This window comes from Aythya ferina, assembly GCF_964211825.1.
Source record: "Aythya ferina genome assembly, chromosome: 2".
Lineage (NCBI taxonomy): Eukaryota > Metazoa > Chordata > Aves > Anseriformes > Anatidae > Aythya > Aythya ferina.
This window is the reverse complement of record NC_140297.1, coordinates 120114435-120142404: the sequence shown is the minus strand read 5'-3', so window position 1 is coordinate 120142404 and position 27970 is coordinate 120114435. Positions and strand designations below refer to the sequence as shown.

At 36.3% G+C, this 27970-nt stretch overlaps 1 protein-coding gene across 1 annotated transcript in view; it reads right to left on the bottom strand.

The window, feature by feature from the left end:
• RP1 (RP1 axonemal microtubule associated) overlaps positions 1 to 27472 on the bottom strand; it is a 217825-nt gene extending 190353 nt beyond the window's left edge. The window contains exons 1-2 of the mRNA XM_084509394.1: positions 27376 to 27472; positions 26242 to 26358 (exon numbers count right to left, since the gene is read on the bottom strand). The gene's annotated coding sequence lies outside the window, so the exon portion shown is untranslated. The remainder of the gene's footprint in view (positions 1 to 26241; positions 26359 to 27375) is intronic.
• Between the last annotated feature and the right edge of the window lie 498 nt (positions 27473 to 27970).

The following is a 27970-nucleotide window of genomic DNA, read 5'->3' as shown; positions in this document are numbered from 1 at the left end:
TACCTTACAGCTTCATTTTATCATCATGCATACAAAAATTAAATATGTCAACAAATTAATAATCAACATGTTGTAGAAGTTGCAATTTCATTCTACAGGTTGTCACATTCTAACAATTTTCTTCTAAAATTAAGCTATAATCAGATGATCTTACATCACCCAGAATGTCTAAGATAGCATGACAATTACAATATTAAAATTTTGACTCTGCAAGAAACTAGAACAGAATTCAGAAATGAATCTCATTGCCTGCATTCTCATAAACCAAAATCAGTTGTTCAAAGTTTTTGCACAAAGCTGCTTGATTTTATAATGACACTAAGTGGAACAGTTTATTCTGAACTATAAGAATATATCTAATGTCTTTTAAGTATTATAAGTATTATAAATATTTAATAAGTATTTAAGTATTTAAGTATTATAAGTATTGCATATAATTTCATTATACTCACCCACTGTCACAACCTCTGTAAATAAAAAAATAGCTTGTTTTCAGAGATTCATAAATTGTACATGTGATTGCCTATGCCATATGAAATGAACATCCTCAGTCTTATTCCAAGTGCACTCAGCTAGAAGAAAACATCATAATCCATTTGCTTAATCTTGGCTAATGTTAATCACCAGACTAGGTTCACCTTAGGTAGCCATTGTTCAGAACAGACTGTCTAGCATCTCATTCAGCAAGTCCTCTTATATTATTTTTAAACATTATTTTTCCTTTTAAATGTTTAATTTATATAATTTTTATTTAACTCTTTCAAAAGACTCACAGAACCACATAAAATAAAAATGGAGGTGGGGAACATAGGTCATCTAATTGATCTTTTAATCTGTCTGTTGATATCCTTCAAATAAAATTTTGTAGTGATAAAAATGTAAAATGAGGTGGTGCTTCTACCAATCACTTTCTGAGACTATTAACTATCTCCTGGCATTAATTGTTGCTTTTGTTCAACCACCTGGTCAAGATGATCCTCTTTGTGCTAAAGATTCTCCCATATCTTCTCTATTCAGATATCGTACTGAAAATAATTCTACCTTTTTTTTTTTTTTTTTTTTTTTTTTTTTCACAACACGCAATAAAACATTGCATGGTCTGATTGCATGGTCTGACATAGTTTGTCATCTATGGTGCATTCCTCAGATCAGCGTATTGGCGAAAGGATGCTGTAATGAAAATAAATGTGCATGAATATAGTTCATGAAGATACAAGGGAATAATGTATGACTGTAATTTTATTATACCACTGAATGTTGGGTTGTGTTTTTGTTGTTGATTTTTTTTGTTGTTGATTTTTTTTTTTTTCCAGTGGAAGTACTACGTCCCCGGATGCTAACTGTTTTGTCTAATTACTACCAGATGTATAATCTGATTTAGAGCTTCTTTACTTAATCAAGATTATAGCAGGCTCTCAGAACTAGCTGTGTAGTAACAAAAACACTGCTCAGTACACACTCCCATTGCATACCACAATGACTTTTTAACTGTTTTGTTTAGCAGAGTCCAATACCCATAGAAGTTTTTCAATGCTGATTTTGTTCCACTTTTGTAAGATATGCAGGTAAAAATATTAAAAGACAATCTTGTAGATATTTTGCTATAAACATTTTCTTAAATATTATATTAATATAATTATTAAGGTCCTTAATGTTTCTCAGCTAATGTCCTGCTTATATTCCCACCAATATTCTGTTTACACTCATATACATCTTCCCCAATAGCTTACACCGATTACCAAACATATTTATCAGCAGAAGGAACATCTGGATATTCATGAATTCTAAGTGTTTGAGTGTTCTGATGTCTTATAACTTTTTAACCAAATTTTTCACATTTTTCTTTTTATTTTAAGGGCATGATTTAAGATACTACTGCTAGTCTCATTAGCTTTCCGGTGCATGTAAAGCCACTTTTAATAACAAACTAATCCATTGTTTCTGTGCACCATTGGAATTTGGGTCCCACTGCATAATACTTCTGCAGCCTGGTGAAGATAAACAAGTATCACCCTTTAATGGTATGAGTGCCCCTTAATTCTGTAAGATTTCAAAAGGCTCACAAAGCCTTTTGTACAGACATATGTAACTTAAAAGCTTCACTGCATTTCTTCTTGTATTATGAACAAAAAGAACTCATACTCTGAAAATACAAAAGAAATAATCAACTTCATAGTAAAAATAACATTAATAGGAATTGCTTTCAATTCCTATTACACTTAGAGCTAACAGCACAAAAGCTTATCACAGTCCTGTAATGGAAAGTATCCACACAAAAGCACTTTTCATATGTTCAGGTCACTAACATTCATGAAACTACTAAAATGACAGGATAAGAATTAGACATTAATATTTGCAGAATAGATGTTCTTCCTGTATTTTGTAAATAAAAATTGGGGAATATAAAATTAGTCCTGAAAATGTACCAATGCAAAATCAGGCCACATGAGAAAACATTTCAGTGATTGAAATTGCAGTTGCAAATAGGATTGCAATTTTCTGGGTTGCTGTCATTTTCACTTTTGAATTATATGCCTGCTTATCTCCAGAACATCTTCAGTTCCCAGTTCAGATACTAAACATGACTTTTAACCTGTACTTAGTGTCTTTCTTGGTCCTTTTTTATTTTTTCCTACGAGTTAAGAGTAAGCGTTATTGATTGGTCAATACTTTGTTTTAATGGGAAGGACTGCAATTTTGCTTTTACTTTTTAAGGATCATTAGACTTCTAGACATTAGACATATATACTGGCTTATTTATTTATTAATTCCTTATCATCGAGGCATTATAATTGTTTAGCCATACACACACAAAAAAAAATAGTTATATTTTATCTCTTTCATTATGAAATTTTTCAAGATTTCAATATTTTTCTTGCATATTTACATGCAATTTGGTTTTAAATAATTCCTATAAATTCTAATATAGAATTTATATAAAAATACAAGGGGTAGGATTTCAGCTATCTAAAGAGTAGATTTTTAGTCTAAGTCAGCTGTACCGGTTTGTCAATAGAGAAAGACACTTTGCTTGTGTCTGATTTGTATAAGCAAAGAAGTGATTGATTTGTACCAATTTTTCTAGGTCAGGAAATATTAACTTTTTATTCTATTTTCTTCCAGTATTTTCTCCCCAACCACATGAGGTTCAACAAGTCCAAGTGCAAGGTGCTGCACCCAGACATGAGTACAGACTGGGAGAAGAACTCATTGAAAGCAGCTGTGCAGAGAAGGACTTGGGGGTTCTGGTGGACCAAAGGCTCAACATGAGCGAGCAGTGTGTGCTTGCAGCCCAGAAGGCCAACTGTGCCCTGGGCTGCATCAGAAGAAGTGTGACCAGCAGGTCAAAGGAGGTGATTGTCCCCCCCTACTCTGCCCTTGTGAGGCTCCACCTGGAGTTCTGCATCCAGGTTTGGGGCTCGCAGCACGAGAAAGATGTGGATGTGTTAGAGAGAGTCCAGAGGAGGGCTACAAGATGATCAGAGTGCTGGAGCACCGCTCCTATGAAGAAAGGATGAGAAAACTGCAGGTGTTCAGCCTGAAGAAGAGAAGGCTCTAGGGAGACCTTGGTGTGACCTTTCAATAATTAAAGGGGTTTTATAAAAAAGATGGAGAAGGACTCTTTACTCAGGTAGATAATGATAGGACAAGGGGGAATTATCTTAAACTAAAAGAGAATAGATTTTAGAGTAGACGTTAGGAGGAAATTCTTCACTGTAAGGGTAGTGAGGCACTGGCACAGGTTGCCAAGAGAAGTTGTAGATGCCCCATCCCTGGAGGTGTTAAAGGCCAGGCTGGATGAGGCCTTGGCCTACCTGATCTAGTTAGATGATCTTAAAGGTCCCTTCCAACCCGAGCCATTCTACGATTAATCGATTCTACAAACCTGATAATTAAACTAAGAGGGTGTGGTGGTTTCAATCGGGTGGGCAGCTGAGTTCCACAACAACTGCTCTCTCACTCCCCCTTCTCAAAGGGAAATGGGGAGAAAACATGATGCAAAGGGTTTAAGGGTTAAGATAAGGACAGGGAAATCGCTCAACAATTATCATGAAGGGTAAAGCAGACTCAGCATGGGGAGATTAGAGGAATTTATTACCTATTACTAACAAGCTAGAGAAGTGAGAAACAAAGAAAACAAACCTTCCCCCCATCCACCCTCTTCTACCTCCTCCCCAAGCAGCACAGGAGAATGGGGAGCAGGGGCTGCGGTCAGTCCCTAACACTTCGTCTCCATCACTCCTTCACGGTCACTCTCTGCCCCTGCTCCACGTGGGATCCCCCCTTCCTGAAATGAGCCTGCGGGGGCTGCCCACAGGCAGCAGCTCTTCAAGCACTGCTCCCACATGGCTCCGTACCATGGCGTGGCGTCCATCCCCCAGGAGCAAACTGGTCCAGCACAGGTCCCCCATGGGTGGGCGGCAGCTCCCCCCAGACCCCCTGCTCCTGCATGGGCTCCTCTCCATGGGCTGCAGCTCCAGCCCGGGGCCTGCTCCTGCGGGGGCTCTCCATGGGCCACAGCCTCCTCCAGGCCACATCCACCTGCTCCACTGGGGGCTCCTCCACGGGCTGCAGCGTGGAGATCTGCTCCATGTGGGACCCATGGGCTGCAGGGGGACAGCCTGCTCCACCAGGGGCAGGGGAACTGCTGCTGCCTGCCTGGAGCACCTTCTGCCCTCCTTCTGCACTGATCTGGGGGGGCTGCAGCAGAGCTGCTTCTCACCCCTCTCTGCCCCAGCTGCTGTTCCACAGCAGGTTTTGTTGTTGTTGTTTGTTTGTTTGTTTTTCCCTTTCTTAAATACAAACATCACTACTGGCTCAGCTCTGGCCAGCAGAGGGGCCCTTATCTAACATGGGGCAGCTTCTGGATTCTTCTCACAGAAGCCACACCTACGGCCCCCTGCTACCAAAACCTTGCTATGTAAACCCAGTACAGAGGGATTTGAAATAAATTTTGCTGTTGAAATTCCACTTTCCTAAGCTCTGTAGTACCTTCCCCATACCAGAAAATGGTGTACAGATGGCTGACTACTGCTTTTATATTAGCAGTGCAAGTGAACTGCAGTTGACTGCATTGAATGAGCGTGGATGATATATGCAATTCTTCACGAAAGCCTGCAAGATGAGATATATCTGGTTAAGCAGAGGTAACAAACAACTGAAGGGCTGGCAATACTTCAGTGCACTGTAGCCAGGTCCATAGGGATTTGCTGCATTTGGATTTCAGAGGAGTCTCCACAGTCAGAAAAGGAAAGTAATATTACCATCTTCAAACATTTTAAATGTATGTGTATACCTCCTAAGCTTGGTTGCATGCTTCCTTGAGTTACTGCACAGAAACGAGAAGTTCTTCAGGTATTCATGAGAGAAATTCACTGTTTCTACAAGGTAAATTTTGCAATCAAACTCGGTGATCATACCAAAACTGCAGGAACAGAAAAAATAATGATGGAAACAAATGAAAATAAAACATAGAAAATTTGAATACTTATGGCACCATGTTGCATTAAAGGCTCGTTTATTAATCAAAAGGCATTTTACTGTACATTCAGATATGGAAAATAAATAATGTGAAATAAAATATATTGATGCTTTATATTTCTCATGAGAAGACACCACACTTACAGATGTTTCCTGATTCATAGCTGAAATTATGGCCATATCATGTGAGGCAGTCATTAACTTCAGCTCATGTCTTTCATCAAAAAGAAGAGGAAAAGCAAAAGTTCATATTTGGATTTTTGTTCTTAATTCTTTGTGAACACAGTGACAGATACACTCAAAGGATCTACTCTAATGACCACAGGGATCAGTGGCAATTTTCATTTCTATTTCAAACAAAGTGTGTCTTCTAGAAAGACAGCAGTATGGGTATAACAATTGAAAATCCAGTGCCTTCTATTTGCCCACAAAGCTGTACTATACAGCAAAAGCTGTTCTATACAGCGAAAAGTCAAGCACCTATTGCAAACACTTTGGTCTACAATCCCTGGGATGAACCAAAGGTCAAAAGAAAGATTCCAAAGTCAAGAGAAATTTTGAAATTCCTAAATTCTTGTGATCAGCCCAGGAAAGTACAACATCCAAATAACTTTTAAAAATAATTCTATGTTTACTCCTTATGATATTGGTTTATTACTTCCCGTTGTCTATGGACTTTGTGTTAGTAAGCAAACTGATTAAATACTCAAGTACCTAAATATAACCCAACACTTTCAACTTCATTCTATGAGTCCTCAGTGTTTCTCAAGATCCAAATCACATCTATGAAACTGATGTGCAAGAAAGAAAAAAATGTTAGCAATTACATTATCATGTTTGCTGATATATTCTTTTTCCTTAGCAGATAACCAGTATCCCAGGTTGAGAAACATAAGCAGCCTTTTTTTGCAGCATTAAAAAAATGCAGGGTCAGAACAGTGTGTGGTGTGGCTGAACCTGACTGGCAGTCCTATGGCCCTTGAATGACATCCTTTGTTTAAGTCTGAGCCATATGGAACAACACTTAGCACTTGAGTATTTTTATCATTCCAGTATGAGTCACTCCTTTAAAAAGGGCAGTTGCTACACTAGTTAAACTATTAGTATTGACCTTGTGCCCCAAGAAAAAGCCGATAATATGCTTTATATTTCCAAGTCCCTTCAACCTCTTACACCTCTACTTTTTTTTTTTTTTTTTTTTTTTTTTTTTTAATCATACTGCTCGGTAAGGTATGGAACTAGGAAACTGCTAAGCTAAAAAGGAAATTATCACATTGAAAGCAGGGGTCTGGGTTAAGTTCCCTCTAGTATGTCCAGCCTGTTTACATCCTTTCCAGTAAAGCCTTCCAAAAAATGTGCCATTATTAATATGCTACTACTGATAAGATTTTGAGCTATTGCATTACAACAGCATTTTAGTTCTTTATATACATGAACTTCTTATCAAGTTAATCCCCACAGACTTTTATTCATTAAATTCTCCAACAGAGATTTGATAACCAACAGCTGGGGATGCAGAATGAGGGAGAAAAAAAAAAAAAAAAAAATATGCCTCTGGGAAGGAAAACAAAGGAAAACAAAATAAAACCAGTGCCTTGATTTTGAGAGAGCTCTGACTGGTTAGATGTATTGCCATTTGAGGTCTGAAAAAGCCTGTTTGAGCTGTTCTGGTTTTTGACCACCAAGCCTCACTAAACTTAACCTAAATATGAATGGCTGTTTGTGTTCAGAAAATAGCCTCCTATGGGAAATTTCTGCCTTGACAGAAGTTTAAATTCTCCCATCATCTTCAAGTGGGTTGAAATTTAATTCCGAAGTGTACAGCTTGTCTCAAAGTTAAATGCATAAACATTCTCTGCTTATTTTTTGTTATTTTATTGCAGCAGATGTATTTACCACCTTTTTGCCTTTGTTCTGTAAAATATACTAACTGAAAGTGAAGAGTCAGACATATTTTCATATTTTTCTGAGTTTAAGCATCAGTCCATCAGTCCAGAGCCACCCTGGACTACATTTTGTTTTGTTTTGTTTTACATCTACATAATTACTGATACGTGAATTCTTACAGAGTGTGTCAAATTTTATAAACTGGGAAAATATTAAATAGAATATTTCTCCCTGCCCCTGGATTTCTTATCCTACAACATTTTTAAATGTCTTTTTTTTCCATTGAATACTTGCCTTCACAACCCTTGCAATTCTTTCATCAAATTAATAAATGCAATCTGATCTTAACACACAAGAAATTGTAAAAAACAGTAATGATACAACTAATTGCTAGTCTGATTCATGCTGCTGGTGTATTAAAGATTGACTTTCCCCCCTACTGGTTAGAAAACTCCTATGTGGACCTGAAAGTTTTACTGACAACTTAACTTGTTTAAAAAACATAGGGTTGCCACATATTTATTTTTTTATACTTATTTAATTTCATTGTATTTCTTATCAATCTGCGGTCTGATGCCTGCTTCTGTAGGTGCCCAGTCTCCTGAGCCTCCTAATTTTCTAACAGTACAGTTTTGCTGCTGAGCATGTGTACAACCATTATAGCTTTGACAACACTAAGCCACTTAATGTCTTAGCCTTGATGCAATGCACAGCTTGTCACTGTTTTGTTCATCTTGCCTGAAGAAACCTGACCATCCCTTCTGACAGCCCAGGCAGAAAGCTGTTGCTGTCCTCCATTCCTCTGGCTAGTATTTAGAGCTCTTAAAACTCTGGAGGGCTGTTTCACTGTCTGTTTTAGAGTAGGGATTTAAGTCCATGCATCTCAGTTTTCAAGACAGTGAGCCGGCACTGTGGTCCTCCTCCTGTCTAGGTTTTATCTAAAAAAAGATTGATCTGCATGCAACATTTAATTCCACAAGTGACTTCATAGCTACAAACGCCCTGTAGCAAGACGCAGCTCTGAGGCTGGGTTTAGATATCCATTTCTTTGTCAGCCATGGAAACAACATCAAACATGACCTCCAATCCAAAGACCCTGCATCTCTCCATGATTCAGGAGCCAAGATATCTAACTCAAAGCTGGGGATTCCCAGAGGAAACAAGTCGACTGTCTCCAGTTGACTGTCTCCAGTGTTGTATCACTGTACCTGAATCCCCTAGCTTACTCAGTTGTGTAAACCACAGGTGCAAGGAAAAAGCTCTGAGAAAATACAGGTACAGAATGTTGTGATAGAAAATGCAGCACAGAATGTTGTGAGAGAAAATGCAGCATTATATGTGACTGTCATACTTGCAGCAGTGGTCATCGGAGCAGTTGGAGCACTGGAACAGGCTGCTCAGGGAGGTTGTGGAGTCTCCTCTGGAGACTCCCAACAAGAGACAAGGAGACAAGGCCCATCTGGACGCCTACCTGGGCAGCCTGCTCTAAGGAACGTGCTTTGGCAGGGGGGTTGGACCCAATGATCTTTTGGAGCTGAAACATATCACTGAATGTATGTTCCTAAAATCAAGCCAGGACTCCCGCTCGGTTTTAAGTCTGGAGAACAGTCACTGCTTCCATTACTGTGACCCTCCAGGATACTCAACGTTTGCCCTTCTGCAATGATTCTCACTCATACAAATGTTGTAAGTAGATATTTATGTATATGCATGTATATATCTAAGTACATATAGATACATACACAGGTACATTCAGGTAAGCAAACGCTTAATGCAGATAACTTCAGTTACTTGTATATCCTTTAAATCAATTTGATATTTTTCCAATGCCTTTATTGTATATTCCCCTACCTGTATATTTCCTTTCACTTTATTTTGATTTGGAAATACAATCTTCCAATCTCACTCGCATACAGAGATACTATTTAACCAAAGGACTGGGTTTATATGTATATTTAATTTTGAACAAATTAGAGGTGTGAAAAAGAACATTTTATTTATGAAGGCATCCAGTTAGTATTTGTGCACATTATTTCTTGAACAGTGACAGCTATTAACCTTATGGAACTTTATGAGGTATTATCACCAATAAGTTTCTATCTGTCAGTCTTTTCCACTACTTAAATGAACCTTGTTGTCAACAAAAATTTTTGTACACTCATTAATATTGTTCAATTCATTTTAATTAAAGTTTCAATAGTAAGATGATGTATTTATTATTAAATAAAAATAAGATGGTGTTGATCTTATTCATCTTAAAACAAGTTATGATTAAAAAAAATAAATAAATAAAAATAAAAAATGTTTGTAAATAGAAAATCCATGGAGTAAATACATGATCACTATCAATACAGTTTCTGTTTCTGCTGCTCCATTAAGACAGAAAGTTGATGCATTTTCAAGCTTTCTCTACTCTTACTACTATTATTCTTACTTGAGACAAACAGAAAACTCCTTTTCTTCCCCATCAAACATTTTTGCATCTTTTCCTTTATAAATTTTGTCAGGGAGTCAAAATCCCAGATAATTCATAAGCTGAAAATTAAAAAAAAAGAATCTGCAATTATGTTTGAACCAACTGAAAGGTTGTTGTTTTCCATAATATTAGAGTGTTTAAATAGTTTTCACTTATTTTAGATTTTGAACATCTACATGTATATTCTATCTGCTTTTTCACAGTCTGTTCATCTCACTTCAGCTCTACAGTCAACCACAGAATCACAGCATCACAGAATGACAGAGGCTGGAGGAGACCTCTGGAGGCCATCAGGTTCAAGCCCCTGCTCAAGCAGGGCCACCCAGAGCAGGCTGCCCAAGACCATGTCCAAGTGGCTCCAAGGAAGAGACTTCACAGCTTCTCTGGACAACCTGTCACCTGCACAGAGAAGAAGTTCTTCCTGGTGTTCAGGAGGAAGCTGTGCCCATTGCCTCTTGTTCTGGCACTGGACACCACTGAAAATAGACTGGCTGTGGCTTTACACCTTCTCTTCAGGTACTCATAAACATCATTGAGATCCCCTTTCTGTCTCCCCTTCTCCAGGTTGAGCCGTCCTAGCTCTCTCAGCCTCTCCTCACAGGAGAGTTCCTCTTGCCCTTCATCATCTTGGTAGCCATCCATTAAACTCTTTCTAGTATGTCTAGGTCTCTCATACTGGGATAATCACCTACGTTAATTTTTCATATTTTCTAATACAACACAGTTAGATGCAGGAAATTTACCTAAATGTATTTTTACTCCTTCTCCTTTACTTGTCAGATTCTTATGCTGTGTCAGCAATGCCTGCACCAAGCATCAAGCTTATGCTTGCTGTAAAGCGCCTGGGGAATGTGGCTGCATCTGGAGAGGAGGTCTAGACAGATGCCTCATTCGCCTTCAGGATACAGCTGCATTATGCCATGCTATTTTATGTTCTTATCTTCATTATGCTGAATATTGAACAATGTTTATTTCCAGTTGATTTTATAACAAAAAATATAATTTATATGAGTTAATATTTGTCACCGTCCTTTAACTCATTCTTGACAACTAAGAAAAATTGCAGAATTTCAGACTATGATAAAGAAAAGCAGTATTCTCATATAGATCCAACATTGTCTAAGTGGATGCTAAATCAGAGAGATATATTCAGATGAACACCCTGGAACCTTGTGACACTGATGACAGAGGCTTGTATTACACTGACAAATGAGGTATGCCCTAAAATCAATATTGGCCATGTTTCCATAATACGCTAAAGGCTTATTTATGTAGTTACACTTCTGACTTGTATTAATTTCTTTAAACCCCTTCTAAGCATCATGTTTTTGCAGCTGTGTGTCTACTCACTCCGCTTCCACTCTGCTTGGTATTTATACAGCTCTCACCATTTCGTTTTCTAGCAGCTGGCAATCACTGGTGGAGATTTCCCTCACAACATCTGTGTGAGATAGTACTTCCTTACTTTTCCTCTGTAGAGGACTGACTAAACAGCATATCCTGGTTAAGCATCTGTTAACCCAGGACCTGAACCCAATTTTATCATTTGTGTGCTCCACCATTATTACAAAAGAAACCATTGCGATTCAGTGCAGACATGGGCTTCCATTTCAAGGATCAAACTGTCTGACATATTCTTGACTACTGTCTTTGGATTTTTTAAGAAGGAAAATAAGGCAGAGCAGTAGAGGACTCCCTCTTTTTGCAGATACAGCCATCTGTGCCATTAGAGACGCAGAAGACAGCACAAGGCCTTGGAGAATGAAAAACTAATGAGTAAATATAGTCCCTCTTGTTGGAATCATAGTTGGAATCATAGTCCTAGCAATTTTCAGTTTGAATCTCTTAAGAAAAAAGCAACTTACAAAACTTACTTGAATACTGCTGAAATAAACCAGTATTTGCAAAATCACCTCTGATCAGGGCACCAGCCAAGGTCAACCTCAGCAATCACTCAGGAATGCTGACAGAACAATAGACCTGCTGCACAGAGCAAATGGGTAGGCACTAGGGCTCTGCTTCTCTATCTCAACAGATAAGCGATTCTTGGGACTTCAAATAAATCACTGGGAACAGCTAGCGGAAAGACTGATGTTGGATAGATCTCTTCTTGTGTTTTTCTTAGCAGACTGCCACAGGGAAATATTCAGATGCTGAAGGATGTCTGTTTACTTAGAAGAACCTGATCTAAAAAGAAGTGACATACTATAATCTGGTCACGCAAACTGTCTCTAAGCAATTAGAATGTATTATTGGTTTAATGCTATTTTAGGTTTATTTTTGCTTTGGGGAATTAGACTTCCTCCTTGAAAAACACAGTATCTGTTATGCTACATCATACATTTATTTATCATGATATCACAGCTTACTGTAATCATCGTAAAGTTTTTGTAAGGTAACCTCAAAGTGAACTGAGATACTCTTTTGCCTTTTTGAACTTCAGAGAAAAAGAAAATATAATACGCTTTCATCAGAATGTTTTCCAGATACTAACACTTAACATATATCTCCTTTTCAGAAAGAAAAGGAATGAGGAGGAAAAGTGATTTTTTATGTGATCTCATTTCAGGGTTAAAAACAAATTTTCTTTCCATTTAGATGTATTTCTTTCTTTTTATTGCCATTGATATTTTTTAAATGACAAATTTCACAGGCTTTTCTCAAAGAAAAAAAAATATATTGACATGTAATTTCTAACATAACTGGATTTATTTATACTCAATAAATAATGACAAACTTATTTGCAACTTAAAAAAAAATCCTTATCAGGATATAAATTAAAATAGCTTCACAGGCAAGAAGATAGGATAAGAGACTACTAATTAATAGCAACGTATTTGTATTATACAAAAGGAGCTGGTTCAAAATCCATGTTTTTTCAGATATAAGAACCATTTCTACCAACTTAGCAACCTGACAGGTTAGACGAGAGCCATACCCAGTGCCCCTCCACACACACACACACACAGAGATGTACTACTCCTGGCATAAAAAAGAACAAAAAGAAGTATACATGTATGAGTAACCCAGATCCTGGAATCTGAAAGTGATTCCTTAGACTGATGCACCTTGAGAAAGGTTAGTATATTCACTGAGAAATATTCATATATGCAGCATAGCATAGCAATATCTCAACTTAGATCATATTGCAATATCATGAAACCATACATCAAGGAAATGAAGATGCCTTTAAGTATACTCACAATTTGACAATTAATTAAATACATGCATAAGTCGTTTTTTTAATCAGAAGAACAAGTACAAATATGTTTAGCATAAATGCCTACACACATATAGAACTGGATGTTGCACACAGTAGTCAGAAATACCCATAGCTGTAGTCTATTTGTATGCTAGCCAGACTCCAAGTTTTTTCCTCTTCCTGAGTGTATACTTTCTGAAAATGTAGGATTTGCAAAATCAGCTTGTTTTTAGATCAATATTTATAAACTTTAAAGATCTAATCAGAAATTTTGGATATGTCTTTGGAAGAAAAAAAGGAGGGGGAAGGGGAAAGAAGAAGAGGAGGAAGAGGAGGAGGAAGAAGAGGGAAAAAAAAATAGATTTTTTTTCCTCTCTTTTCCAAATACAGTCACTGTTTAATTTTAAATCATTCCTAGTCTTTTTAAATGGGTAATCCAATTTATTTTATTTCTTCTCCTTTATCAGTGCCCTTTGGCTCTTAATTCCTAACATTCTGCCTGATATTTCACCACTGTTCTTGACCCCTTCTTAGTGCAGTTGTGAATTTTCTTAATTTTACAAAAATCAGAGCTTTGTTGAACTGTTTCATTTCAATTTATCTTCTGTCTTTAATAATTCAATTTCATTCTGAATTCCATGGGCTCCCAATCACATTACATACACTACACAAATATATAAGATATACCACAATATAAATGTTTTAGTGATCCCTTTAAATGAGAACAGTGTAAATCTTAAAGTTGGAGAATGCGATCATGTAAGGGGTAATGATGACTCATAACTGGTCTTCTGAAAACAAATTAAAGCATATTTAATAATTAATATTAAAAGCCATCCTTTTAAATGCAACAAATTGTTTATATGTATTCATTCAGAGAAGCTAAATAAATAAATGTTATTGGAGAATTGAGGGACTTTTATATGCTGTCAAGTTCAAAGATTTGTTACTTCATTTGGAAGTCTTAGACTATGTTATCTTTTATGGCATATGATGAAGGTATGGTCCCTCCCGTGAGCACTGTCTTCAGTGCTGCAGACAGATAAGCTCACGTGTTGGGTATTGGTGTCAAGGGTTTGGGAGTGGGGTTCTACTGGCGTGGCCTCTGTGAGCAGAGTCCAGGGGCTGCCCTGTGCCAGACACAGCTGCTTTCAGCTGTCTGCAGGGCACAGCTGAGCCCATCAGCCATGGGTGTGGTATTGGTGCTAGGCAGGCAGATGCTAGGCAGGCAGAAGAGGGGAAAATAGAGTGAGAAACAGCAGTGTGACCACCAAGGTCAGGTAGAGGAGGTGCTCCAGGTGCCAGAGCAGAGACTGCACTTCAGCCCACAGAGGATGCCATGTCAGACCAGACTTCTGAACTGCAGACCCTGGAGACCCTGTGCTGGAGCAGAAATGTTTTCTGTAGTACTACAGCCTGTGGACAGACTCATACTGGAGCAGGAAGAAAATATGAGATGGAAAGAGAGGCAGAGAGCAACCGTTATGAACTAACTGTAGCCCCCATCCCTGCCTGTGCTGCTCGGGGTGGATAGAGTATGCAGAGAAGGAGTGAAGCTCAGCCTGGGAGATGGGGGAGGGATGCTGTTTTTTCAGTGTTTGTCTATGTTTCTCACTGCTGAAATCTATTTTAGCTGGCAATAAATTAAATTAGCTTTCCCCAAGTCAAGTCTGTTTTGCCTAAAACAGTAATTGGTATGCAAGTTAGTTGTTTTTACCTCAACCCACAAGTTTTTCTCATCCTATTTTCTCTGCCTGTCCTGCCAAGGAGGGGAGTGAGTGAACGGCTGGGTGGGCGTTTGGCCCTTATCCACGGCTCACCCACTGACACCAGAAGAAACACAGATCCTTGGATTCAGAAACTGCAGCACCCCACTTGTGCAATTAGTTTAGGCAAAATCAAGGTGTTTCATGGTAATTACTGCCTCATAAATATTCCTTGTTTCAACACTATGCCTGGTAGCAGCAGATGTAGATAAGAGAAAAATAAGGTTGAAAATAAATTTTGCTTTAGTCATGGTGCATTTCAGAATTGAAATTAAAAAAAAATAAAAATAAAAAAACATGACTATTTTCTAAATGAAATATCAGTTCTCTGGTTTAAAAACACTTTTCTTTTAACAACTTAACATATGTTTAAATAGTTTTTTTAAAAAAAAAAAAAGCCACAAGCAATAGAAACCCGTAGCAAATTATTTAAATGAAATATTTCTGATCATAGCCTTTTTCCTCTTGGTCTGTTCCCAACTTTGTTTTTTCCTTCCTTTGTGACTCTGGCTTTACTGAAAATGAGGGGGAAAAAATGAAATCTCAGAAATGTTAGCTGGGTGGGAAAAGGCCACATTTAACAGGTCAGGACAATGATCACATCTTAAAGAGTAATTGATGTTTTCTCTAACATTTGAAACTATAATACAGAAATTGAGTAATTGGGAGACTGCCACATGCCAGCTGACAGAGATCGTCATTGCTATCCTAATGCCCGGGGACTTGTAGCAAATTGCTCCAGCAGAAGATGAAGTAGATTTTTCTGATATTATAACCATGTCATTCAATTAATGTCTATAAACAATTTTATAGTACTGATGCATAAATAACTCAAACACGATTTTAAAAATGCACACATAGTTCAGAGAGTTACAGACATGCTCAGAAGAAAGACAACAAATGTCACTCAGTATTAAAAGCATTTTTATGAAAAGCTTACTGCCCATTGTTGAAAGACAGATTAATATCCTTATGCTGGCAAACAGTAATGTCTATTTTATGCAAAGTACACGTCAAAGCATTGCTTCAATCCTTTTCTCTTCACAGCAATGTCAGTAATTAGACAACATTTAAATTTAAGAAGGAATCTGTTGATATTTAAAGAAAATTGGTTTTAAGGTCACATGAAGCCAATGTGTAACAAATACATACCCGCCTAAGAATCAAATTTAGCTGCTACATTTGCTTTAAAGCAATCATAGCCGTGCCCTTTGTAAGCCAAATTTTACTAATGTTACTAATTGCATGGTATATTCAGCACTTACATTTTGATCATAAAGGATTTTAAAAAAAAATTAAAAGCTAATTCTATACCATTAAAGAGTTAGTTCATTTTCTGTTTAGAGGTGCTACTGTTGTATTCTACTCAGATTATATTATCTCCCACACTGAAATAAATGAGAACATGAGCAATAAAAACAACTTCTACTCAGACCAGAATCCTAGTGTGAGGTCACTGAACAAATACAGTGCAAAAAGATCTTTGGACTGAAGTTTACTATAAAGTAGTAGCATCGTATTTTCTGACCTTTTGTCTCATTATTAGTAAAGTAAAAACTCCTATAACATAACTATTCACAAAAGGGTTAGATCAGAGCAAGCTGCCTCGTTGAGACAGAAAAGACCACATAGGCCTGAGAGTTCTGCATGCTGAGGGAGTGTTCCAACCACATCCATTCTAGGGAGGAAAAGCTAAAGAAAATGCACTTTATCAAAAAGAAATGCAAATGCAAAATCCACATATAAGGAAAAGGAAGCCTGTTTGGTTTCTGCTGTTTCCATATACAAAAGGAGAGATTTTAGTAACCTAAATTATACCAATCTGGCATAGTACTTCTTAGAGCTCTCTGTTAATATCTAAGAAGGAGACTGTCTTGTTAAAGCATAAAGTTTGTAGTATATCTGGGATAAATTTATAGCAAAATGTTCTGGGTTATGTGATATTCAGGCATATTTTCTATCTCAGCTCCAAACTCTGGCAAAAACACACCTCAGAACACACAAATCTGATGTCTTATTTCACAGTAATTTAGGATTCTATATTAGCTCTTTATTTTTAATATTAGACTGATAGAACAGCTGTAAATTGGTACTTTTGAAATGTCATATAAAATTATTCTTATCACTTAACATGATCTAGTAAGATATTTATAACTGATGACAAAGTTGCTCCTGTGCTAGTACTGACTAATACTGCCCCCACCCATAAGCCTTTTGCAGCACCTCATTTCAGTTTGCCTTTGGTGGCAGAGCCTTATCTATGAAACGAACACATCAATTTCCGGACAAAACCTGGAAAAAGATTAGCTCCCTCCCTGCTAAGATAAATCACTTCCCAGTGTTTTCACTTGCCAACTTTAACATTTTTCATGCGGCTTTTACTCTGACTAGATCAGTAAAAGAATGTGAGTTTTAAGATAATTAGTACTTGTGTGCTTCAAACTTAAAACTGCAATGCAATTTTAGAGCAACTATTTATTTGTTTCACATATTTCATATACTTCTCATACTATACTTCTCATACTAGCAATTCCTTACTTGTTTTACATTAATAAGCAAATTGTTTTAAGAGTCAGGGAAAAAGGAAGAAAATATATCTTTTGCATGTGCTCAAATTAAACTGACAGTTAAAGGTTAGATGATGGCTTGTTCATATAAACAAGCGAACATTATAGTACAAACACAAATTTCACAAGCTTCTGGATATACTCCAGTTCCTTAGCATCCAAGGTCCCAGTGCAGACCTCCTTCTCTACTTCAGTGATGCCCATGTAAATTCTTGCATTTTAAAGGTACTTATAGTCCTTCATTAAATTATACTTAGAAAATAAGTAATATTGTCATATTGTAATATTTTTTTACAATAGAGTGAGTGCCAGTTAGTGCTTTAATATCTATCCTAATTTTTCTGTCCAGCAAATATTCATTTATTTGTTACAAGTGCACAGGACAATGTCCAAAAAGCTTTTCTATATCTCCAGATCTGCAGGGATGGAACTCCACAGTCACTGGGCAACCTGTGCCAGCATTTGATCAGCCCCATGGTTAAAAAAAAAAAAAAAAAAAAAAAAGCTTTCTCTTATATTCCAGTGGAATTTCCTGCATTCCAAGCAGTGCCCGTTGCCTCTTGTCATTTCACTGATACAAGTCAGGAGGGTTTGGCTCCATCTTCTTCACTCCCCCCCATCAGCTATTTATACACATTGACAACATCCCTCCTGAGTTTTCTCAGGGCTAAACAATCCCAGCTCTCTCTGCCTCTCTTTGTATGTCAGATGCTCCAATCCTTTAATAATCTTAGTGACCCCTTGGTGGAGTCACTCCAGGACGTCCATGCCTTTCTTGTGCTGGGAATTATTATTTTTCATGTACATTTTTACTTGTACCTTTAGATTTAGAAAGATATATTTCACATACAAAATATCTACTACAGCAGAGTAAACTTTGCTCCTAAGATTTTTACCCCCTTAGGCTACAGAAGATAAAAGCTCTAGGCAAGACAACTGGTACAATTTTATTGCAAAAAGTACCTGGAAAGGAAAAAAAAAAATGAAACAATCACAACAACACTGCAGAGAACTCTGCTTGAAGGCATTCTCTTGTTCACCGGCATCTGGGTAACAGTTTAGAAGGGGAATAACACATTCATTTGTCCTTTTCTGCTGCAGGTGTATTACAGAAACAGTCAGAGTGAGAACTGCTTTAGGAATGAGATGAGGAGAGATTATTCCTCTCCATTGCTGTTGTAGTTACCTGTTGACAACCCATTTCCACAGGCTGACACAGGACAGAGGATTTGAATGCAAGGATTTTTAAAGAGAAAGAAACTTCTTTAATTGCTAGCCTGTTTTCAGAAGTCCAACTAAGTTTTCTAAAAATTCTTCATAATCCATAATCACACAACAACCAAAGGTGCAATGGACAGCAGAATTTGTTTTGCTTTACTTCCTAGGGGTTTTAACATATGAAATTATCAACCAGGAGCATTATATATTTAACACAGGCTCTCAAAATCTTTAACCCTGTAGAAAAAAGACACGGATATGATGGTCATCAGATATGAGTTTGTAAAAGCACTGTTAGAATTTAAGGACTACAGTGCTCAGTTTGAGAACAGCAGCAAGCCCATGACCACAAAAACTGTCTGAATCTGAATAAATTCATCAACTATTTTTTCTCTACCTTTGTTGATATTTTGATGCCATTACTAAACGGTGTGCAAGCAATTTTCACAACGATTTGGCGCTTGGTTTTCACTAAAATAACTAGAGTCCTATCCTTTACAAGCTGATTCCTGAGCAGCTCATGCAAAAGGCTAGTGAGCATTCAAATCCTGCTTCTGTTGGTTTTGGAAAGACTAAGTGGAAAGCAAAGAATATGCATCATCCAAAATCTGATGAATGTTTTATCTAAACATGGGTAAGTCATCCAGCTTAGTGAGCACCCTCCCTTATAGTGAAATGGTCACAGTCTTTTTTATTCTTATTTTATTTTATTTTATTTTTTATTTATTTTGCTGTAGTAGAGAGGCCAACAGTTTCAATGTCACAATCTAAACTACAAAATGCATTTTGGTTTGTCTAAAATTTTCCTATTAATAGATAACAATTACTTCAAGTAAAACCTTAGAACTGAAGCTGGAAATATACTTTGCATTTCTCATTCATGAAGAGAAGGCTGTATTAAAGTAAATCTAATGTTCTGGGATTTTCCCAGAAAATCTGTGTTTTTATCAATAGAGTCCTATTCAGCCTTCAGGACCAACATGGTAGTAACTGTATAGACTTAAATGACCAAAACAGGTAGAACTATGCCCAGTGTTGATACCTCTTACCATCTGGATAGTTCAACTACTGTTATATTATCCAGTAAAATAAAACAGTTATATATTTGGTGGTTTGTAACCTGGCCTGATACAGGATTTTTATAGTCAAAATTAAAGGGAGGCAAATGCCTCCCTTTAAAGTGATCCTTTTAAAAAGTGATTAATAAAATCAAAGCCTAAAGTTTAGGCAGGCAGATCATATGAAATGTTGAACACCTTCAGCTACTTCCACTTAGTGTGAGTTGTCTAATCTAGTCTCTCTCAGCTGTGGCTGATACTTAGCTGATACTCTGTTTAGTTTTCCTGTAAAGCATGCCTTTCTCTCTTTTTTCATAGCAGTATGTTCATGATTTCTAATTGTTGAAAAAATCTCAAAAGTAAAACTTTTATGAAATTAAATTTTGAGAAGTAAATGAAGTCTTACATCATTTCTTTCATAAAGATTTTCACCAAAAAAAAAAAAAAAAAAAAAAGACAAAATGCAAATAATTAAACATCTTCAAAATTTAAAAGCAAAACTAAGGCAAAACTACACAAATGGTAAACAACCAGGAGTAATATCATTCAGAAACACAAAGCTAAGGAAAAATATCTAGATTCCTGATCTGACTAACTGTATAAAATGAACCTATTGTGGATGTTTCTTAAACAAATCAAGTGAAATTTTTTAAGTGATGAAAAAAACACCAGTCTATTCTCTCATTACTAAAGTAGTACATCCAGTGGTATTCCAGAAGTTCAGTATCTTAATCAATGCAAAAGTTATAAAATGCTTTTGTCTAAACATGTAGAAGGCACTAGGGTATCCCCTGCACAGGGGATTCTGAGAGACTGACAAAACAATTCGTTGGGAGGTAATTACAACTTAAGATGATCAGAATTAGAAAATACATTCCATTTCTAAAGCTTTTTCAGATTATATTTTTATCTCTATCCTTGCTTCTACTTTTAAAAAAAAAAAAAAAAAAAAAAAAAGATATTTTTTACTTAAAAAAAAAAAAAAAGTTTAGGTGCCTGATTTGAGCAGCTAAGTATATCGTTTGACTAAATCTCTCAGCACCCTCCTGCAGAGACCTGAGTTCAAAATGTATTTTAGAATTTAGTGCAAATATAATGTATTACCATGGCTTTTCTACTAGGATAAAACATGAGTTTTGTTCTGCATTTGGCAAAATGTACTCTATGAATCTGTGGACCTAGATCGCTAACAATAGGATATTCACTGACTAAAGAGACTAACAAAAGTCACACAGTAGATACTCATTTAGAATGAAGCCAAAGCATCCTTCCTGTCACAGGAACAAAAAGACAAACTCAAAGCTGAACTATTTTTAAGATGAGTGGGCCTGCATATTCAAACAGCTAGGAAAAGTGCAACATTTTTACTCCTTGGCAAATGTAAATCACTAGAAAAAAATCTGAATCACAGACTTGCTGTTTTCATCTGCAGGTGGTAGGTAGAAAAACTGTAGGAGGAAAATATTTTCTTATGTTGTGTTTTTGTTTTTTATTTTTTCAGTTAGATTGCTTCCTATTAATTTTTAAGCTTCTGATATTATTGTTGAAGCAGAGCAGATATTCGTGACATCTTTCTGGCATTTAAAAAGACAAGGCTAATCTGCTAAAAAAATGTGTCACATTGAGCAATGATGCCATGAAGCACAGCATGGTATGCTTTGGTGAAGGGGCAGAGGAGGTCGGTATAGAACAGAAATTATGCAGAAGATGTTGTTATCTCATTATGCAGAAGATGTTGTAACATCAAATGTTACTCTGAAAGGCTGCTGCTGCTGTGCTGTGTTTCAAAGAGCTCACCCTGACAACTTGTGGTAGACAGCTCTACCTTGACATATAGTCTTCACAAATCCTTCAGCAGCAGAGACTTTGGGTATGTGGATAGAATAAAACATTCCTGTTGGACCATCTGTCAGCAACAAAACTGGAGGGTGGAAGAAAGAGAGACTACTTTGAGTCAGCATGATAAAATACCTTGAAGGAGTTGGATCTTCACAACTACAGTGCCCATTTTATTCATTACTATCCTCCCATACCAGGTTGATAAAAGCAGGGTTTTCATTGTTGTGAAGAAAAATATATGAACTTCAGAACTCTCAGGCTAAAATTTAGTTTAGCCTGAATCATGACCATGGTCAGCAGCAGTCTTATGGAGGAAGGACATAAACACAGTTTCTACAGATCCTTTCTCTGGCCCACAACACTTGCCCAATTCCACAGGTGGGTGGTATCCTGAGTCTGAGGTGGCTTTCAGAGAATAAAATTCAACAGCTGTTGATGAATATATTCTTTATTAGCTTTTTCTATTCCTTTCTTATTTTGTTTTTACTTTTATACAACTGTGACAGTTTATGGCAAAGATTTCCACAATTTCATATTTTGTGTAAAAAAAAAAACAACTTTTTCCTTTCCCCTTTCAGGTCTACTGCCCCAAAACTATATTGGCCTAGTTATGAGAAACAGCAATTAATTTTTAGCTTCATTCTTGATTATGTAGACTTTTCTACATTTCTTTTGTTCCTCTCCTTCCCTCTACTAAACCAGATCAATGCATCTGAAGATAGATTGAAATGTTGTACAGACCAGCTACTACTCTCCATACAGTGAAAAATGGACACGTTTAATGTACCGGAAAACAGTTCCTGAAATATGCCATTTAATCACTTCCATGAAATCTGGAGAAGTATGGCCAGAGCAGCTCAGTATAACATGACAGACACAGAGAAGGGAATTATGAGTATAAAATTGTTTAAATATATATATACTTTAAATTAAGTTTCTACAGTAAAGCTGAAGTGCATACCTCCAGTTTCTTGAGAAATAATTAATATTTTACCAAATCCTTTTAAGCCATTGGAAGGTAGCTCTTCCATGTCCCCTCAAATTTTGCATGTTTTGGTTTGAGTTCTTTCTTTAAACTGTCCATACAAAATGGGCGCATTAGAAAGAAAGAGAATGAAATTCTACAACTATTTACTCTTTTGAACTTTTCCATGATGAAAACAAGAAAACAGAGCCCAACCTAACAGTTCTTATACTATCTGTATTTTGTCATGTGTCTATTGACACAGCACACTTAGTTCCTTAAACAGCAAATACTTTTATGTACTATTTCTTCATTTAGATAAAATCTCCTGGATGGCAATTTCTTTGTCACTGAATATTGTACAACTATGACTGTTCAAGTCATTCCCAGGTGATCTTTATCATATTTCAGAATGCAAAATGAAATCACAAGCTATACAGTACCGATTGTGTTCTTATGTTTATTTGCAGTTTCTTAGGATACTATTTATTTTGCATGTTCTGCTGATAAAAGTGATACCAAGGCAGTAGAGTACACACAAACAAACAGAAAGCATGTATTGCCATGGCCCAAAGAGTAAATGCATAGAACATTCACTTCAACAAGGATAAGTTCATTTAAACTTTCAAAAAAAGCATTATAATGAGACAAATAACTCACTTTTTGATGTGCAAATACAATTGTTTACATCATAGGAAATGAGGTAACAGAAGTTGGGAATGTGTGTTTTGCTGCCATTAGGATAATTAAGTTAACTTCAGCACTATTAATGTGAATGTAGTTATGTCATTCCCCTTAGTACTGAGTACTAGCCATCATCCCTGGGCACAATCAATGAAAGTAGAATGTGCATTCCTCTTAAGCATATTGGTAGAAGTTAAATCCCATTAAAAGCCATTGACTCTGCAGTCCCAAATTAGATATCAAGGAATGAGAATTCAGCATGTCCAGAACTGTTTGTAGTTTTCTCATTTTTTCCTTAAAGGTAAATGCAAACTTGCTGTTTTTATGCTCTCAACTTTCAAACCCAAGTCAGATAAATCTATGTCTGCAAAGCAGTTTGAGCAAAATTCAAAATAATGTAGTGTTGAGTTTACTTCTGCAAAAAGGCAGCTGCATACTATCCTACATCTCACTAAAATAACTTGTAAAATACTGCTTATTCTGGAGCATTTCTCAGCTTTTCCTGATGGATTTTGTCCTACTTGGCAGAAATAATTTCAAATTTGTAAAAAGAGCAGTTTGAGTCTGACTCTCAAACAAATCTCAAGTTGGGTTTCTGAGGCTCAAAATCAATATTAAAAGTTGAAATCATTTGTGTATTGCTTTCCATTTTACTTTACTGGCTCCAAAAAAGAGTTCAATAATCATGTCACCCAAACATGCTCTTTCATGTTTGTTCTCTGACATTGGAAATAACAAAACAGAAGTATCTCCTTATAAGACTGGTCTGAACACAACTCAGTGTAAGGAAAGGTGTAGTTTTCCCAGGCTGGTACTTTGTAGGACAGTATACGAGAACTTAATTCAACATATAAACAATATTAAACATATTAAAATTAACCAAATTCATTTATTTAAACAAAAACAACTCCTCCAATCAGATATGTCTTTCATCTTGAGAAACTACTATATCTATTAGCCATAAGTAGGTACTTTATGAATTCAAGGTGAACTGACTTCAGGCACTGTGAAACAAAAATAGAGAAGCTGCCTGAAGAGTTTCCTGATTACATGATCTTTGCAACCGTAATCCTTATGGTTCTGTATATTTCTAATGAAGTAGACATTGGAACAGGCTGCCCAGGGAAGTGGTGGAGTCACCATCCCTGGAAGTCTTTAAAATACGTTTAGATGTAGAGCTTAGGGATATGGTTTAGTGGGGACTGTTAGCGTTAGGTCAGAGGTTGGACTCGATGATCTTGAGGTCTCTTCCAACCTAGAAATTCTGTAACTTACCTTCTGTAAGTTTTTCTATACGATGTCACTTAAACTGAAAAGTAGGATCCAGAGGATATGGTAGATAAATATGTTTGATCCCTTCATTGCATTTTGCCACTCTACATTAAGACTGTAGATGCTGAGACAGAAATACGTTCAATAAATTGTTGATAGAGGGCTTAGCACAGTAAGACCCTGATTTGATTGGTAATATATAGGCTTTGCTGTATACAAATACCTACAGTTGCAGTTGTATGTTGCTGTTTACACTGTAAGGTTGCTGCTTTCCTGTGTAGGCAAAGATGGTTTATGTCATGTGTGAAATCTGTGAAAAGTTGGAAAGTAAAAATAGTACAATATAAATCCTAATAGAAAATTATATAACTACTGTTGCCAAGTACAGAACACCTTCAGCAAACCACTGGATGTAGGTTGTTAAGGCCAACTAATATAGCAGGCTAACCAGAGTGTCTGAATTGAGAAATTTGTAAAGCAAATATGTGGCACCTCAAGAGTTTCATTGTTTTTCCTCCACTAATCACACAGATCTACAGCTTGTGTATTTTGTCCCACTTATTCCTAGAGGATCTGCGTAGCTACAGATACAATCTCCCAGAATTATTGTTTAGGACCCACACAGACAGAACATTTCATGGTAAATCTTCCAGCCAAAATCTCTTTCTGTTGGGATCTGTTTTTCTCTAATGCTAATATTTTTTTTCAATATTTTGAAGATGTATTTCTCCCCTCCAAAACACACTAATCTTTCTCATGGATTTTGCCAGAATACTCTTCATAAATATTTCCACACTGGAAAAAATCCATGAACCTGAACTTACAGTACTACAAATATATAAAAGTGCTGAAAAAGATATCTACTACTGTTTAGTAATGTTGGTAATGTACATCCTACACTCAGCCAGTAGGCAACAGCAGTACATGGCAAAAATTACTGTGCTTGGGCTCACGGCCAGCATCATGAGTATATGAAACGACACCTTTCATTAACTGAGTAAAACATAAGACAAATTTTACAAGACAGGTCACATAAACCAGTAAGTGGTTTTGGTTTGTCTGAATCCTAATATGGTTTGTAACATTTTTCAAAAGTTTAAAAACAAAAAAGTTTAAAAACAAAATTTCTGTAAATTAAATCCTTTTAATATCACCTGAGCTGTACAATAAATGAAATTGGTAAAAATAGTTTTCACAAGGGCAAAGTATTTTATCTTGATTTAAAAAACACAAATAAAGAGTAGGTATGACAGCAATTGACAGTTACAAGGGAAGATATTAAGCTGTTCTTTCTCATTTAAATATTTTCCTCAATTTTATACTAGCAGAATATGCTACAGCCAAGCATACACTATAACTTTTAAAAGCGACATCTCATACTATGATCAATTTTGAATGGTTCTTCATAATCACAAACACCATTTTTTTTTGTTTTTCAAATGTAGAGTCTAAATAATAAGCTTCTAAATAAAAATAGTATTTTACTTAAAGGAGCTCTCACTGAAATCAAATAAAATTTCAAGGGACCATGATTAACTCCACACATAGGAGGAAATGTGATTAACTAACTCCTAGCAAAATTATGAAATATCGGTACACATCTTCCCTCAGGCTGACGGAGAAGGTTTCAAGTGAATAAGTAACTGAAGACATAAACAAATATAATGTTTGTTAAATGTTACATATTATAAACAAACATTTTAGGCTCAAACCCCTAAAAAAAATATAATATGTTGTAATGTGTATTGTAATCAGAAGATAATTTCATCCCGATATATTATTAGTCTATAGAAAAAATCATTAGGAAAAAAGTGAAAGAGGTGTTACCTGACCCAAGGTCTTTGAAGTGCTATAATATGTGAAAGAATATTTAGGTGATGGACAATTCTTCTTTCAGCTCCCATGTATTCCAGCTCTGGTGTGCTCCAGACGCTATTGCCCTGGCTGAAAGCAAATGTTGATGTTAGTTTAGTACCATTTTCTATAGTACCTATAGCAACAGCAAACACTGTATAGAACACTTAAGCAACAGGCTGACCACTCCCTTAACTAGTTTCAGTAATTAATCTCTGAGTGGTATGTAAGATGTAAGCCACTGATAGCCACTGATATTTGGTAGCATCTATCTTCTGTACTGTAAACTTCCCCTGATGCATTGCCTTTTGTACTAGGGTTCAATACGGTAGAGAAACACTTGATGTAAGCTTTTAAAAACAGTGTATTTAAGATCTTATTCTTATTACATCTCCAATGCTCACATAACAGCTTACATGTGTGGTAAGTTTGGCACCTCTTAGAATCTAGAATTACTTATTACCAAGATAGATCAATTACACTAGCAAAGACAGCATGCAAAACATTTTGCAAACATTAGTTAATGAACCGTTATAGTATTTTCACAAGAAATTGCTGTGTTAGCTGTATTAAATGTAACAAAAAAGGCAGAGATTAATGCACCAGAGAGGAAAAGTATTTGAGGATACAGTGACTAAGAAAAACATTGTATTCCCTGACCACAGGTGCACCAATTTGTTTGCCTAAATTGGATATCAGGTAAAAGGTTTTGCTGTTTCAAGAAAATGGAACTTGCTTAAGGTTCAGAAGCTGTGGAGATCCAAGACCAGATTTAGGAGAGTTTAGATGCAGTTCCAAATCAAGAGTCCAGGCCAAAGAATCTATCCAAATTATCAAATTATATAATAAAAAACCTGTGTTATATTACTCATTTTGAAGTACATGACAAATGCAATAATGTATTACTGGGAACCTTACTGAGAAGCACTGCAGTTTAGAAAATTGTTTCATTTAAATTACTGCAGTTACATTAAAATGGAATGATGCTCTGGTGAATCAGGGCATAACACAATGCCTAAAATACAACACATAATATATTCATATTTCAGCATGTAGATGAACAAACTACTAGTCTGAAATAGAAACTAGCTTTGAAAAGCAAAGTACCAAAGTATTATAGCCTGGCCAATTCATGAGGAATTTTTTCTTCTCTTCAATATTCTTTGCAGGTCTTCTTCCCAGCACCAGAAGACAAAATTCAGAGAAGCAGAAAGTAAATTAATGCTAAATGAAATTAAAGCTAAATGAAAAATTTAAAAATAAGTTCCAACATTAAGTGTTCTACCGCTAAGTAAATAAGTAGGATGATAGCTAGCAGGCTGTGCTTATAAGATTTTATTTTCAAATAGAGCAGGGATTCCTCCTTCCAGCACTGTATATCTGATCCTCTCCACATCTACTCCTACATCCTACATCTGCATGGGATTAAGGAGTCTGTACCACATTATTTCAAATAGAAGAATAAAGTAGCCTCTACCCAACCTAAGTAAATGACTGCAGAATCTAGGTAACACCGTAATTCTGCACCTTCCCCAGCTTTTCTTCTGTTTAAACAGAGAGGACCTTCTGTTGAGCTGGGCTTAGAGAAGGAAAGAGGTAATGGAAGATGGTGTATATATAACCTGTGTTTAGGCAACACCACCAGTTGTCTCAATTTTCTCAGAAGTTTCCTAGCCTGGGTTATCTTCCATAAAATCTGTTA